General features: G+C 42.1%; 1 long non-coding RNA gene across 1 annotated transcript in view; it reads left to right on the top strand.

Annotated features, from left to right (window-relative positions):
* The first annotated feature begins 991 nt into the window (after window positions 1-991).
* Window positions 992-15963, top strand: part of LOC106728048 — a 17382-nt gene continuing 2410 nt past the window's right edge. Inside the window, exons 1-2 of the long non-coding RNA XR_001364294.1 lie at window positions 992-1066; window positions 10335-10338. This is a non-coding gene — a long non-coding RNA (uncharacterized LOC106728048). The remainder of the gene's footprint in view (window positions 1067-10334; window positions 10339-15963) is intronic.

Genomic DNA, 15963 nt, shown 5'->3' with positions numbered 1-15963 from the left:
ATGCCTGTTGCACTGGAGTTTCTGTACCACTTCCTGAAGGGTTCGTGGAAGTAGTGACAGAGCAAGGGAGACCTAGGGATATGGGGACCAGGAGGCCTCTAAGTGCGGGAATCTCAGTGAGAAGTGAAGGCAGAGGACCATGGACTTCTGCAGTGGAAGCCGTCCAGCATTACGAATCAAGATTATTGAGCTCTGCCCCAACAGGGGCTGGGGAAGAACCAGGAAGTAGATCACCTTCTATTCCAACCCACCTGGAAGTCATCTTGGAAAGAAGCCAAGGCAGAGGAAGCTTCTGAGAAGAGAAAGAAAAAACACACTAATGAGCTGAACTCTGAACTGACTAAATTTTTCTTTTATTTACTTTAAAAAATTAAATCTTTATTATTGAAAGTATTAAATATGTCCCTCATTGACCCCTTTTAGCCCACCCCCATGCCCTGCCCCAGTCCTTCACCACCCTATTGTCTGTGTCCATGGTTTAAGCACATATGCATACAAGTTCTTTGGTTGATCTCTTCCCACCCACTGACCCACATCTGCCTTCCCTATTTAAAAGGCTCCTTTTAAATAAAAGAAGCTGTTATCTATAACTATCAAAGTATAAGACTGTATGAAATGAAGAATATATTACAGGGAATCAACAGTGGAGTAGATGAAGCAGAGGATCAAATCAGAGATTTGGAAGATAAGGAAGTAGAAAACATTCAAACAGAACAGCAGAAAGAAAAAAGAATCTAACCCTAGCTGGTTTGGCTCAGTGGATAAAGCATTGGCCTGAGGACTGAAGGGTCCTGGGTTTGATTCCAATCAATGGCACGTACTTCAGTTGCAGGCTCAATCCCTGGCCCCGAATGGGGCATGTGTGGGAGGTAACCAATTGATGTGTCTCTCTCACATTGATGTTTCTCTCTCTGTCTCTCTCCCCTCCCTTCCACTCTCTCTAAAAATCAATGGAAAAATATCCTTGGGTGAGGATTAACAACAACAACAGAAAAAAATAATCTTAAAATTTGAAGATAGTGTAAGGAGCCTCTGAGACAACTTCACACATACCAATATTCACATTGTGGGAAGGGGGCCCAAAGGAGAAGAGAGAGAGCAAGAAATTGCAACTCTATTTGAGACACTAATGACAGAAAACTTCCCTAACTAGTGAAGGAAATAGACATACAAGTCCAGGAAGTACAGAGAGTCCCAAAAAAGATGATCCCAAAGAGGCCCATATGGAGACACATCATAATTCAAATGCAAAGGCTTAAAGACAGATAATCTTAAAAGCAGCAAAAGAAAAACAGTTACCTACAAGGAGCTCCCATATGACTGTCTGCTAGTTTCTCAACAGAAATTTTGCACACCTGAAGGGATTGGCAGAAAATTTGCACACCTGAAGGGATTGGCAAGACATATTCAAAGTGATGAAAAGCAAGGATCTACAACCAAGAATACTCTATCCAGCAAAGCTACCATTTAGAATTAAAGGACAGATAACGAGCTTCACAAACCAATATTACATAAAGTATTAAAAAGTCTTTTCTAAGAGGAAGAAAAAAAAGATAAAAATATGAACAACAAAATGGCAATAAATACATAGTGATCAACAGTTAAATCTATAAAAAAAAATAAATGAACAAGCAAACAAAAATAGACTCATAGATAGAGAGAACATTTTGAATGTTGCCAGATGGGAGGAGGATTGGGGGCATGGCTGAAAAAGGTGAAGGGATTAAGAAGTATAAATTGGTCGTTACAGAATAGTCATGGGGATGTAAAGTCAGCATAGGGAATATAGTCAATAATCTTCCTATATAATAAAAGGGTAATATATCTTCTAGGTTTTATATTTCATTTTACCTTAAAGAAAACATGTACTGTGTGTTTTTTACTACGGAATTATGTTACTATAGTTATGGAGATTTTCACTTTTTCGTATGAAATACAGAAATAATTTCATGATAATTAAGATTCTAACTTTCCCTAGACAGATAAAGTATTTTTTGTTAGTTTGTACAGTCTTGGTCAGATTTCTTATATAGCTTTTCTTTCATTTAATTATTTATTATCTCAGAAAAATAATTTTACCACTGAAGAGTCTGAAAGTTCAGGTGATGAAAAAAAACAAAAGATAACATCAAACTTTAAGGAGGAATCTAATGTGATGAGGAACTTTCTTCAAAAGAGCCAGAAAACATCTAGAAGTGAAATTCCAGTTAAAAGGTAGGTTTGCTGATGGTAGTATTTTCATGACATTCCTATATAATAAAAGCCTAATATGCTAAGTGTCCGGTCGTCTGGTCATCCATTCAACCAATCAAAACGTGATATGCTAATGATATGCTAAGACCGCTCAACCACTAGCTATGACGTGCACTGACCACCAGGGGTCAGACAGTTGACCAGTCATATGATGTGCACTGACCACCAGGAGGCAGATGCTCTGGCCAGTAGGTTAGCTTGCTGCTGGGCCGATCGGGACTGAGTGAGACAGGCCGGACATGCCCTGGAGCCCTCCCCACAGTCCCTCCCTGGCTGGCCAACCTCCCGCATCTCTCCCTGGCCCCAATTGTGCACCACTGGGGTCCCCCAGCCTGGCCTGAGCCCTCTCACAATCCAGGACCCCTTGGGGGATGTCAGAGAGCCAGTTTCGGCCCGATCCCACAGGCCAAGCCAAGGGACCCCGCTGGTACACGAATTCATGCACCGGGCCTCTAGTAGTCTAATAACTATGTATGATGTCAGATGGGCACAAGATTTATCAGGTCAATCACTTAGTAAGTTATATAATGTCTAAACATTGGGTATACACCTGAAACTAATTTAATATTTAAAAATTTTTTTTATAGATATAAGACTAGACTGGGAAGCAAAGAGGCATGAAAAAGCAGTGGAATAATAAAGATAATGAACAGAACTACCTTTGTGTTTATGTGTGGTTGTTCAGGTGGAAGTATACACATCTGCTATGGATGTACTCTTTTTAAAGTTAATCATCTTCCCTTCAGATAAAAACTTCACTGGTTGGCTGTGTATCTTTCCTCCCCTTTCTCCATGCTCAAAAAAAATGTACACACACACACACACACACACACACACATGTTCAGTTTTGTGTTGTTGTTTTTTATAATTGGGAGTAGATTATGCCCAACTATTTTTCTTACTTAACACTACGTTATGGACAGTACAGTATAGCGAATGTATGTGCATTTATACGTGTGTGTATAGTGCATGTATATGTGTATATATGTATATATATAATACACAAATAAAATGTATATATAGTCTATTTTAATTCTATAGTATGCAATATACACAAATCACATTCATAATTTACTGTTTCTCTCCCACCACCATCACCACACTTTCTATTGACCATCCTAAGCCATGTTTCATAGATATCTACACTTGTTTTCTCATCTAATCCTCACAAGAGCCCTCTTAAGTAAAGGTCATTACTGAGACTCATGGCACAATGACAGGCTTGGGCCATGTGTCCGGATGCCACTTTCCATGCCCTTTTCTCTGTACTGCATCCAAGCTCTCAGAGTGTCACTCCCCATGACCGTCTGCAAATCCACCATCAGGGATGTGTTAGTTTGCTAGGACTATTGTAACAAATTACCACAAACTGGGTGACTTAAAACAGCAGGAACTTATTCTCTCACAGTTCTGGAGGCCAGAAGTCTAAAACTAAGAGGCTCTAGAGAAGAATCCTTCTTTACCTCCTCCTGGCTTCTGCTAGTTGCTGGCAATCCTTGGCCCTCTTTGGCGTTCAGACACAATCTCTGCCTCCATCGTAGCATGGTGTTCTCCCTGTGTACCTCTGTGTCCAAATGTCCCTCTGATGGACACCTGCCATTGGCTTGGGGCCCACATTAATTCAGTATGACTTCATCTTAACTTGATTGCATCTGCAAAGACCCTTTTCCAAATAAGGTCAAATACACAAGTTCTGGGTAGACATGAATTTGGGGAGAACACTTTTCAACCCAGTACAAGGGGGATGTTATTTTAAGTCGAAGTGCTATTTTTTGAAAACTCATTTTCAAGTTCTAAAGTGCAAATGGCTTATTTCTAACGAGCCCTGCTTATGTGACCAGTGCCATGTGAATGTGAACAGTGGAGTAGGCCTAGTGCTGGAGCTGGAATGTTGATAGAAGAAACCTTGGGATCAGTCCAGATTCTCCACTTCTCCGCCCTCCCTTCCCCACCCAGCTCACATCAGTCACCAATCACTGTGTTTCGGTCCCCTCTCCTCAGAATCATGAGATCACTTCCTCTTCTTCAAAAGCCAGGCCACCGAATTCCTCAGCTGAGCAGCAGCATCACCCCGTGGGAGGGGTTTCTTCACCTCCAGTCTTGCCCTCCTCCAATTCCATCCTCTAACCTTCAGCCCAAGTGACCTAAGTTTACAATTTAGATCATGCAAAGCCTGCTCATTGCCTTCAGGGCACAGCCCAAGCCTGCTGGCTGGCACAGGTGCACGAGGTTTTTGCTTTCCAAGGCTGTCTCAGCTCTCACCCAACCCCCAGAATGCCATGACTTGTCATCCCTGCCATTTTCAGAACCTATCATGCTCTCAAACACCTCCTTGCCTTTACATACTCTGTTTCTGGCTGAAAACTCTCTTCCCTTCCTCACATAGTGGGTTGAATAGTGAACCCCAGAAAGCCATGTACATGTCCTAATTCCCAGAACCTGAGGATGTGACCTTATTTGGAGATGGTGTCCTTGCAGCTATCATTAACAGGAATCTCAAGATGACATCATCCTGGATGACCTGGGAGGGCCTACGTCCCATGACAGGTGTCCTTACAGAGGAAAGCAAAAGGAATTTGACACAGAGACAGGCTGAAGGGAAGCCATGTGAAGACAGAAGCAGATATTGGATTGATGCAGCCTCAAGCCAAGGAACGCCTGGAGCCACCAGAAGCTGCAAGAGGCAAGGAAGGATTGTCCCTGGGAGCTTCCAGAAGGAGTACAGCTCTGTCAACACCTATATTTTTGGATTTCTGGCTTCCAGAACATGGAGAGAATAAGTTTCTATTGTGTGAAGTTTGTGGTAATTTTTTACAGCAGCCCCAGTAAAGTAATACACATGGGTTGTCCCCAGGTTCTCATGGAAGGCTGGGGGTTGCTGATGTCACAAGGGTACCACACTAAGAGGGTGAGTAAGGACTGAATCCAGCTCACATGGGGCCTGCCAAGCTGTGTGCTCTGCACAAAACTGCCTGTTGTCAGCAGAGCGCCTTTCTCTTCTTCACACAAAGGCACCTGATGGGACAGCAGCAGCCCTAGTTCAAGGTACTGCTCTTGGGTTGTTCCTCTAGGAAGCCTTCCCTGACCCACATACTCTCCCTCAGTCTTGTTTGGCGTGTAGACACATGGCTCCAATCTCTGCCTCTATCATAACATGGTGCTCTCCCTGTGTACCTCTGTGACCAAATGTCCCTCTGATGGATAGCTGCCATTGGCTTGGGGCCCACATTAATTCAGTATGACCTCATCTTCACTTGGACCCTTTACCGGCTCTAATAACACTTGTTCACACATTTATCCTGCTATAGGACAATTGTCATAACTGTAATGTTGCTACTGTTATGAATCGCAATGTAAACATCTGATATGCAGGATGTATTTTCATTGTTACAAATTGAACATAATTAAAGCATAGTGATTAATCACAAAAACAATATGTAATTATATATGTGTTTTCTGATGGTCTTAGGCAGCCCCTGTGAAAGGGTCGTTCGACCCCCAAAGGGGTCGCGACCCACAGGTTGAGAACCGCTGGACTCTATTCACATTTCTGTCCCCTTCTCTGTATCTTGAAAGTGAGGACTTTCTTATTCTCTCCTTTCGCCTATACCTAGCACATAGTAGGTGCTCCAGACCCATTTAATGAATGAGCAGGAGCACACAATGGGACTTTAGTGAGCCTGAACAATGAGAAGGTATGGTCAGCAAGGGCAGGGATGGGGTGCTATTCCCAAATAGGTCCTGAGTAGACACAGTTTCATGCACACCACCATTTTGCTTAAACTAGCCATCAAACAGAACCAAAAAATTGACTTAGAGAGCATCAGGAGAACATTAACGTTTTGCAAATGCCATATCTGACCTGGTTTCTTTATCTTTTCCCTAATTGAGGCATCAGTGCCTAAGGATGTTTCCACCGGAGCCAAGCACGTGCTCCACACATCAGCAGGACCCAGTGGACTGCATTCCATGCAGACGCACACATGAGCTCATGCAAGTCCCAAGGTGCTCATCTGGTCCAGATTTGAAGGAAACTATTGAGCTGGATGGAGAAAAACACATCATGTATCAACTTAATACCAAACAGATTTTATGACATACTGAAACTGCTTTTGATAATCTACTAATATATCAGAAGGGCTAATGAATTAAAAACAAAACCCAAAAAAGGAAAAGAAAAAGCTAATCGTTGTATGTTTGAGGTCTGGACAATGTCTAGGAGTTTCAGGGATGACAAAAAGACAAAAAGTTGCAGGGAGCTTTAGGGAAAGTTATCCAAAAGGCCCCCCGAGAAGCAATCTTGCCTTTTGTAGCAAGAGGTGTATTTTGCCAATTTATGAGCAGAGGCTTTTTTTCTTTCTGGCTGAAAGTCAGGATGGACTTTTCCAGAGATGAAGAAGGACCACAGTCCGGCCATTCTCATCCCTGGGAAACATAGGTGGCTACTGAGGGAGGAGTCAAGTCTTGGCCCTCTAAGTTGGCAATATGTCAACCCATTGGTGGTTTCCCTGTAAGTTGATAGTTTGAGCCTCCCTCGACTATCACTTGACCACCCATCAAAATGGGGAAAATGGGGATTAATATGATATATTAGCTAAGAATTTTTGGCTGCTAGCAAAAACCAATTGTGGTTAGCATAAGAAATAATCTAATTGCAGGAAAGGGTATTAGAGAGATTAACCCAATAAAATGGAAAGTTACTACACCATGGGAAAGACAAAGATTGGGATAATCCAGTGTCCTCAGTAGTGGGAACTGCCATCCATGGGACAACTTTAAGTTATGAGTGACCAATTCTGAGAGGAGAGAGGCTGATTGACCCAGTTTGGAATTAGATGGAATGGACTGGATTGGAATGGATTGGTGATTGGATTGGATTGGATTGGATTGGATTGGATTGCACTGCATTGCATTGCATTAGATTGAATTGCATTAGATTGTATTGCATTGCATTGTATTGCATTGGAATGGAATGGATTACTCAGCTAAGGGCAAGATTAAGTGGTCCTTAGGCAGATGATTTCTGTAAGCCAGTGACCACTGTAATTGGTGCCTACCATAAATGCCTACCTGGAGAACATGTAGGGAAGATTTTAGGACATATGGAAATTTAATATAAGGCCTTTCTTTTGTTTGCTTTTCTTAGTGCAGAATTTTTATCTGGGTGTGGTGGGGGATGTGCTACTGTCCCCTGGGATGGGGGATGGCATTTGGAAATTTGTGGAATTCTAATGGACTGTCTCTATGCTTGGGAGGAGGGGTACTACTGTCCCTTAGAAGGCAGGAACCCAGAAAACTCAACTTCTTTCTGCAATGCCTCCATTGAGTGGCACTGTATTAAAGTAATTCAGGTGGTTCCTGACTGAATGTTTATGATACTAACTCCTTTTATGTGACAAGGAAAGGGGTGTTACTGTTTGTATTTACTTTTATTTTATGGTAGGTTGTCATTTGGGGATGTTTTTATTTTATTGTATTGTATTTTTTTACATAACAAAATTACTTTTGTTGGCATTGTATAAATAGACATATATTTTTCAAATCAATAGAAAACATTTTATTATTCAACACATGATTTTTTAAAAATTGAAAAATAATCTTATTTTGCACAATATGCCAACATAATTTTCAAACAGTCTAAAGATTTACATATATAATAAAAATTTATGAAAGTTCTGGAAGAGATTATTTGTGTGCAATTACTTTTGGGAGCAGAGAAGGTCTGCCAAAGCACTCCTAATGGCCAAGTCCATGATATATATTTGACCACATAAACATATTTCTATGGCAAACATAGATTTAAAAGACAAATAAAAAATATATGCACACACACATAAACAAAGAGGGGGGAGAGAGAGAGAGAGAGAGAGAGAGAGAATAGCCTGACAAGATGTTGGAGAAATAGGCACTCAGTTACTAGCAGTGGGCATATAAATTGGTCAAACTTTCTAGAGACCAAGTAAATCCTTTAAACTATGATTTCTATCTTTAGGAACTTATTCTAATATTTATTTTTTAAATAGGCAAGAAAGGAGTGAAGGACATTTTTTAGACTAAAAATGCTGTCCTCACATCAGGAGCTCCAGGAGATGGTCTCCATTTGGGCCCCTACAGGAAATATTATAAAGAGGGTCTCAGTGATCAGTTAAGCCCATAGGGCAAAGGCCACACTGTTTTAGGACCCCATGCTTAAGCATAAGGAGGAATTTGGGACAAAAGACCATTGGAGAGCCCTTTCCTCTCTGGAGATAAGCAGTGTAACCCTTTGTAACAAAAAAATCATTTGACCCTTTCAAAAATAAGGGTGAAGTCAGAAGTCAGGACTGCCTGTGCGGTAAGCTCCAGGGAAATGCAAGGAATTTTTAAAAATGAATAAATTCTCAGAATAAGGCTGTAAATGGAAAATGTCCACTGACAACTGGGGCAGCCATATTGGAGGAAGTTAATATGCAAATGTGATTAACCTCATTTTATTTTTACACGGAAAACCAGAGGGATAGCTAGGAAATAAGCTCACTACTTCTGGTTGTTGGCTGATTCTAGCTTTTAGGGGAAATTCTCTTCCTCAGACAGAGAGCTGTTCTTATGGCAAGGAACTCACGTGCTTTTTTTATTGCTACATTTTTTCTTTGAGTCATGGTTGGCAATTAGGCATTCATATTCGACTATTTACCTTTGGGAATCCTCTGGGTATGTGAAGAATTAGTAACAACTAATAGATATTGCATCTGTTTGGCTGGTGTTGGGAAAGAACCTTTGCAATTAGCCAAAGACATTCGCCAGCATTACAAGAGGGCAAATAGAAGCATATCTTGGGATCTCATCTACTTCTGCACCTGTCCTCAGGCCAGAGGGAGTGGGGGTGGAAAATCCCACCTTTCAAAGGTTAAGGACGACTTGTGACTTAAGCAGAGAATTGTGGCAATTGACAAAAGAATGAAAAGTTGCGCCATAAAGTTAAAAAAGGAAAAAAAAGAAGGAAATGACCAAGGCAGCAGGAATAAAAAAGTGTGTGTACAAGGAGGAACACATAGTTTGGAGGTAGGATAGTATGAAGCATGAGGAAGAGGGTGGGGTGAGATACAGCTGGGAACCTAACATGTTAAAGCCCTGCCATATGCATTTGTTGAATGAACATGAGAGAGTCCAACCAGGTATGGCTTTGTGGACCAAATTAAGGAGTTTGGTGGCCTCCAGGGGATGGGGAGGGGGGAGATTTAAGCAAAGGAGTACTATGATATTAGAAAGATCACTTTAGCAACACTGTTGAAGATAATTTTCTTTGTTTTTGTTTTGTTTTTTAGGCTGGGAGGAAGGCAACTTTATCTGTCTTTTCTAGAACTTTATAGGGAAAATTTATATCAGGAACTCTTTGAAAAGTGGGCTAAGGGGTATGCCTAGAAGTTACAATGTTCTTTTTACTAAAAGTTAGTCTAGTAATCCAACTATAGTATGTACTTAATTAAATACACAAATTAAACCATGACACCATCATCCTAAGGAATTTTAATATATGTCTGACTAGATTTCTTTTCTTTCTTCTTTATCTTTCTTTTATTTTAAAAAATTTCTTAGTTCCTTTCCTGCAGGCATTTCTGTTCTCTGTTCCTCCTCTTCCTCCTCTTCCTCCTCCTCCTCCTCCTCCTCCTCCTCCTCCTCCACCTCTCCTTTTTTCTCTTGTCTTATTTATTTCAACAAGTGGCTAAATTGGTCTCAAATCATACCTCAACTTCACCATTGGAGTTAAAATGGAGACACAAAGACCATGTAGGAGACCACTGTAAGGAGCCAGGCAAGAGATTATGCTGAGAGCCTGAACTGGAAATATATCAGATATGGAGAAGAAGGGGCATGTTTGAGAACTAGCTAAGAGTTAAAATTGCTCAGCTATGTGTACATGGGGAGCAGGGGTGGCAATAGAATTAGAGGAGCCAGGAAGAATTCAGGTTTCTTGCCTGAATGGTTATCATGTAATTAAACATAGAGCATAGGGTGTGAAACATAACTAGGAAGGAAGGTGATAGGTTTAGTTTACGGCATAGGGATTTGAAGTCCATGTGGAAACATCCAACGGGAAGTAGATGGGTCTGAAACCAAGGCAGCTATGACAACATTGGACATTGTAAATTCAGTGCTTGTTGGTTAGAGGCTGTGGTAGCTCATTTCAAAGACAACAACCATTCATTTCTTCCCTCCCTGAATGCACATGCCAGTCCCCCATCCACAGAAGGAGTTTGTTTCCCCTCCTCTTGATTCTGATTAGACTTGTAAGTGCTAGGATCCATAAAATGCTATCAAAGAGACTTCTGAGACATTCTGGGACTTCTGAGTTTAAGCCTTGAGAGGACAGGCATTTTTTAGTTAATTCCTCTTGGAAGATTCCTCTTGGAACATCGGATGGTATGCAGCTGCCATGCTATGAGGAAACCCAAGCTATGAAACCCCAGACTCATGATCATGAATAGTTGGTGTTGTGTTTTAATCACTAGTTTAAAATGGTTTAATACATAGCAAGGGAAACAGAAATCACTTGAAGCCTTGAGAGGACAGGCATTTTTTAGTTAATTCCTCTTGGAAGATTCCTCTTGGAACATCGGATGGTATGCAGCTGCCATGCTATGAGGAAACCCAAGCTATGAAACCCCAGACTCATGATCATGAATAGTTGGTGTTGTGTTTTAATCACTAGTTTAAAATGGTTTAATACATAGCAAGGGAAACAGAAATCAGCACCGGAACATGGAGCACTTCTAGAACAAAAACCAAATACATATGACATTGCCTTTGGAATCTGGCAGTAGGCAGAAGCAGGGAGAGCTTTGAAAAGATACAAAGGCTGGAAGCAGTGAGGAAATTGCTACTAAAGATTTGAGAATAAGGGCCATGAGTTATGGATTGGGAGAGTAATTATCAAAAGAAAGAAAGAGTAGGAATTTATAACCAAGAAGCAGTGTGTGGGGGGTGGTGGATGAAAAATTAATCAAAAGAAACATCAGGAGTTAGGGAGGATACTGGCTAAACTTACCTAGCAGGATCCTTGCTGAAGACAAGCCAGGGTGATCAGACATCACCTGGGGGATGGTGAAAGATGAGGAATCTGATTAGATATCAAGAGTGATCAGACTTGGAGGGTGGGGGATTCTGGCTAAACCAACTTAGCAGGATTCTTGCTAAAATTGGACAATGCAGAAGTACACGGAGGTCCCAAAGTTGGGCCTAGATGAAAAAGAGATCAGAGAAGCTCTGCTATCAGTGGAAGTGGAGTTCTTGGGGTGCCAAGAGGAAAAGAATTTCCTGAGCCCCCCACAGGAGGATGGGGTTTCATGGAAAGCTTTATTGATGATATAAAATTAAGGGGGTTCCCCTCCACCTTCCCATCTCTGTTTATCTCACCATGGAAGAAGTCCAAACTTGTCTCCAGCAGGGCCAGAATTAAGACCACTGTTCAGAATTACTGTTCCTTATTAAAGTGCAGTCCAGTCCAGTATCCTGTGTGTGGAGTCCATGTGGCCGTGGACATGAGGCTGCTAAGGCCACATGGCTGTGGAGAGAGAACAGGAGAGCACATGGGTGAGTGTGGGCTACAGAGCAAATAAGAACAAGAGGTAAGAGCAAGCAAGAGAGAGGGAACGCTGGGGATTTTAACCAGGAGCTTTTTCAAACTAATCAGTTAACCTTTTAACACACTGCGGACCAGTAGTTTTATTGCTAGCTTTACCCAGTGGCCAGATAAGTTTCTATTGAACGAGTACAAAAAACATTTTACATAAATGTTAAAGGCACGCCTTAAAATTAAATACCCGTTGCATTTTGAAGTTATTTTATTACATATTCTTACAAGCTAATATCTTTTTGAAGTATGATACTTTGTAAAACACTGTGTAATATGAAAACATGAGAATTCTCGTGATCCGTCTGCAATGTTAAGATTTCACGTGCTGCTAGACAACCCATTGTTTCCTAGGCTAGACTGACAGGCAAGCACCTCCCCTGTGTCACCCCGACTTCTATTGCGCATATACCTATCTCCCTCTCCCCTCAACAATCCAGTACCCGGTGGGGGAAGGAAGGGATGTTAATTTCCTTGAGGGACAATGCTGTGTGAAGCTGGAGCTTCCTGGTGAAGCTTCTCAGGTGACCCTGCTTACAAATCTGACTTCCCTTTGCTTTCTTTCTTTTGTTAATATTAACTAGCTATTTACAAGGCTAACAGCTTGAGTAGAGTTTGGTCAACGAGAGAATCTGTCATACTTCCCTATCAAGAGGTAGAGTCTATTTCCCTTGGGCTGGCCTTGTGACTGCTTTGGCCAATATGATGCAGTAGAACACCTGGGACTTTTGAATCTCCACCTCCTTCTTGTGGCACACAGTCCCTATCTGTGAGGAAGCTCCACATCCATGAGGCAAGGAATATGCAAAAGAATAACAAGGCCCTGAACTGTCAGCCCTTGAGCTCCCAGTCGGTGGCCAACACCAATTGCCAGCCATGCGAGGCCATTGTGAAGCTACGGTCCCTGTCAGCACCCTAGTCAATTCTGCAAAAAGCAGAAGAATCATCCACTTAACCCACAGAATTGTGGAGATCATAATTTACTGTTGTTTTAAACCACTGAGTTTCAGGTGGCTTGTTGTAGCAACCTGTAACCAAAACAGATAAAGATCAACACATTGAGATTGGATGAGATATCTCCAAAAAAGCACATAAAATAAGAAAACAAGAACAACTCTGGGGAAAACAAGAAAGTGAGGTGGTTAGAAGGGCCCCCCGAGGAGACTGAGAAGACAGGTTCAAAGAGATAGAAGGAGATCAAGAAGAAGCAACACCGCAGAAAACAACGGAGGACTCCTCAAAGGTGGAGGAAAAGGGCCAACCGTGCCAAAAGCAGCAGAGAGTTCTAGAAAGAAAAGCAAGGATGTGGAAATCTGCCATCAGCTTTGTAATGTGAAGTCACTGATGACCTTTGCTAAAGCAGCTTCAGCAAAGTGGTGGAAACAGAAGCCCGATTTCAGGGGGTGAAAGATTTCTAGTCTGGAAATTTTACTTAGTCATAGACAGTCACAAGGAGGGGAACAACAGGTACAGACATCTCTGGCAACCAAGTGTCTCGAAAGGAAGTCAGAGTAATGGGACATTTGGTAAATGAGGTCACGGGTCAGAGAGGTGTTATATGAACACATTTATGCTTTCCAATCAAGCTCTAGGTTGCCTCGATTTTTTTTTTTAGAGGACATCTTCTGACTGGTGTGTGACCTCTGCTGCTATGTGTGTCCACATGGCTCTGCTCAAAAGCTGAGCGGAACTGAACTGGTATGAAGGGTGGCACTATGTGGTGTAGAGAGCACTGAATTGGGAGTTCTAGCCGGATGCCAGCAGCTAGCTACAGCAAGTCAATTCCCTTCCAGACCTCAGCTCCTTCCACATTCAATAAGGGGTAACATTCTATAAAGGGAGTTCATTCTCAAAAATTTTTACATGTCATTATAATTTATTGTTCTTGTTGTTTCCTGAAAGTCTGAAGTGTGAATATGGCTAAATCATCAAACTTATGCAAAATACATGCAGCGTAATGCCTTTCCCTAAAGCACACACAGTATCTAATTTCTAGCCCATATCCTATTGAGTTGGAGCTTGGGTATAAGATATTCAACCAAGGGTCAGGTCCTTCCCAAGCCCTCAGAGCCAGGATCACCCAAAGCAGGTGATTCTGGGCCCCAGGGTTGATGAACTAAGATCTTCACCTTGGTTATACCTGGGGCAGAGAGGTCTGTGGGCAAACCCAGGGATACAACAGGCTGCCAAGCACATAGGGAAGAATCAGGGGTTTACCAAGTAGTTTGCTCCCTAAAAGGACAGGTATTCTTCAGCTTACATGGGTTGGGGAGACAGACCTCTGTCCCTTAAGGTGTTGCAGAGACAGGAATACACACAAGCCTTTCAGTATCTCTCCCTCTTGAGGGTCACCATTGTTCAGCATTTTTTTTTAACATTTAAAATCTATTGGGATATACTATTTCTGCATCAGCTTCTTTCTTTTCTATTTCTAATTTATACTTTCATTTTTGCTCTATGCGGTGCCTTTGTTCTCAGGTACACTTAGAAATAAAGCCAGTGGGTAAGTGGTTTTGGTACAGTTAGGAAATGTATTTAATGGGTATTACCATGCTTTCTCTTTTTAGAGAAGAAAATAGGCTAGAAAGGAAAATCTTATTGCATCTCTCACAACTGCCACCCCAATCCCTAATATTTTAACGTCAATATTATTAGTGTGGCCCTGGCTGGTTTGGCTCAGTGGATAGAGCGTCAGCCTGTGGACTGAAGGGTCTCAGGTTTGATTCCGGTAAAGGGCACATGCCCAGGGTTGCAGGCTCGATCCCCAGTGTGGGGCAAGCAGGAGACAGCTGATCAAGGATTCTCTCTCATCATTGATGTTTCTATCTCCCTCTCCCTTCCTCTCTGAAATAATTAAAAATACATATTTAAAAAGAAAACGACTTAAAAACCTACGTCCAATTTACTTCTCTAATTCTACCTCTATTTTGGTACAGAAAATTCTATAGGCAAATGTCTCTGCTCTTTGTCCTTTCCACTCTGCTCCTTAATATATATATTAGAGGCCCGGTGCACAAAAATTTCTATTTCTAATTTATACTTTCATTTTTGCTCTATGCGGTGCCTTTGTTCTCAGGTACACTTAGAAATAAAGCCAGTGGGTAAAGAAGCTCGGGGGTCCCTCAGCCCAGCCTATGCCCTCTTGTAGTGTGGGACCCCTTGAAGGATGTCCACCCCAGTGGGGACCCTCACCCCATGGAGGTTTGGCCAGCCTGGGTGAGGGGCTGATGGCTGTTTTCAGGCTGGCCACACCCCCTTTAGGGTGGGGGTCCCCACTGGGGTTCCTGACCAGTCTGGGTGAGGGGCTGAGGGCCATTTTCAAGCTGGCCAACTAACCTGGTGACATAAGCTCCCAGCCTCTCCTTTTTTTCTTTTCTTTTTTTTTTATTCTGGGATTTATTTACCTTCTATAATTGAAACTTTGTTGCTTTCAGTGGAGCTCAGAGCCGGGCTGCGGCAGGCGGGGAACCTTGGCTTCCTCCATCACTGGAGCAAGCAAGCTGCCTGCTCACTCCAGCTCCGTGGCTGCCGGCCGCCATCTTGGTTGGGTTAATTTGCATATAGTTGCTCTGATTGACTGGTGGGCGTGGCTTAAGACATAGCAAAAGTACGGTCAATTTGCATGTTTGTCTTTTATTAGTATAGGATATATAATTAGTGTGGCAGGAGGAAAAATATATTTGTGGCAGAAAAAAATAATTTCTTATTCCCCACCAGGTTCTAAAGAGGAGGGCCCTCTGAGCATTTGTGCTAAGTGGGATGGTGAGTGTGTGGAAGAAAAAAGGGGCCACACACTAAACCTGACCAGCTCAGGGGAGGCCTACATGGCAGCCTTACGAACTTGGAGTCTGAAAGTAACAACATAGGGTGGTCTGAAATGAAAACTCTCTAATTAAAAGTGAATCATGGTAGGTAGTCATGTCAGGCCAGTATTTTTCATATATATATTTAATTTCTTTATTGTTGAAAGCATTACAGTTGTCCTCCTTTTTCTCCCCCAGTACCCACTCTACCCTGCCCCCCTAGGCATTCCCTGCATTATTGTCTATCCATGGGCTATGCATATATGCATATAAGTTCATTGGTTAATCTCTCCCCCC

Source organism: Myotis brandtii, unplaced genomic scaffold (genome assembly GCF_000412655.1).
Source record: "Myotis brandtii unplaced genomic scaffold, ASM41265v1 scaffold525, whole genome shotgun sequence".
NCBI lineage: Eukaryota > Metazoa > Chordata > Mammalia > Chiroptera > Vespertilionidae > Myotis > Myotis brandtii.
This window is presented reverse-complemented; position numbering and strand designations above follow the sequence as displayed.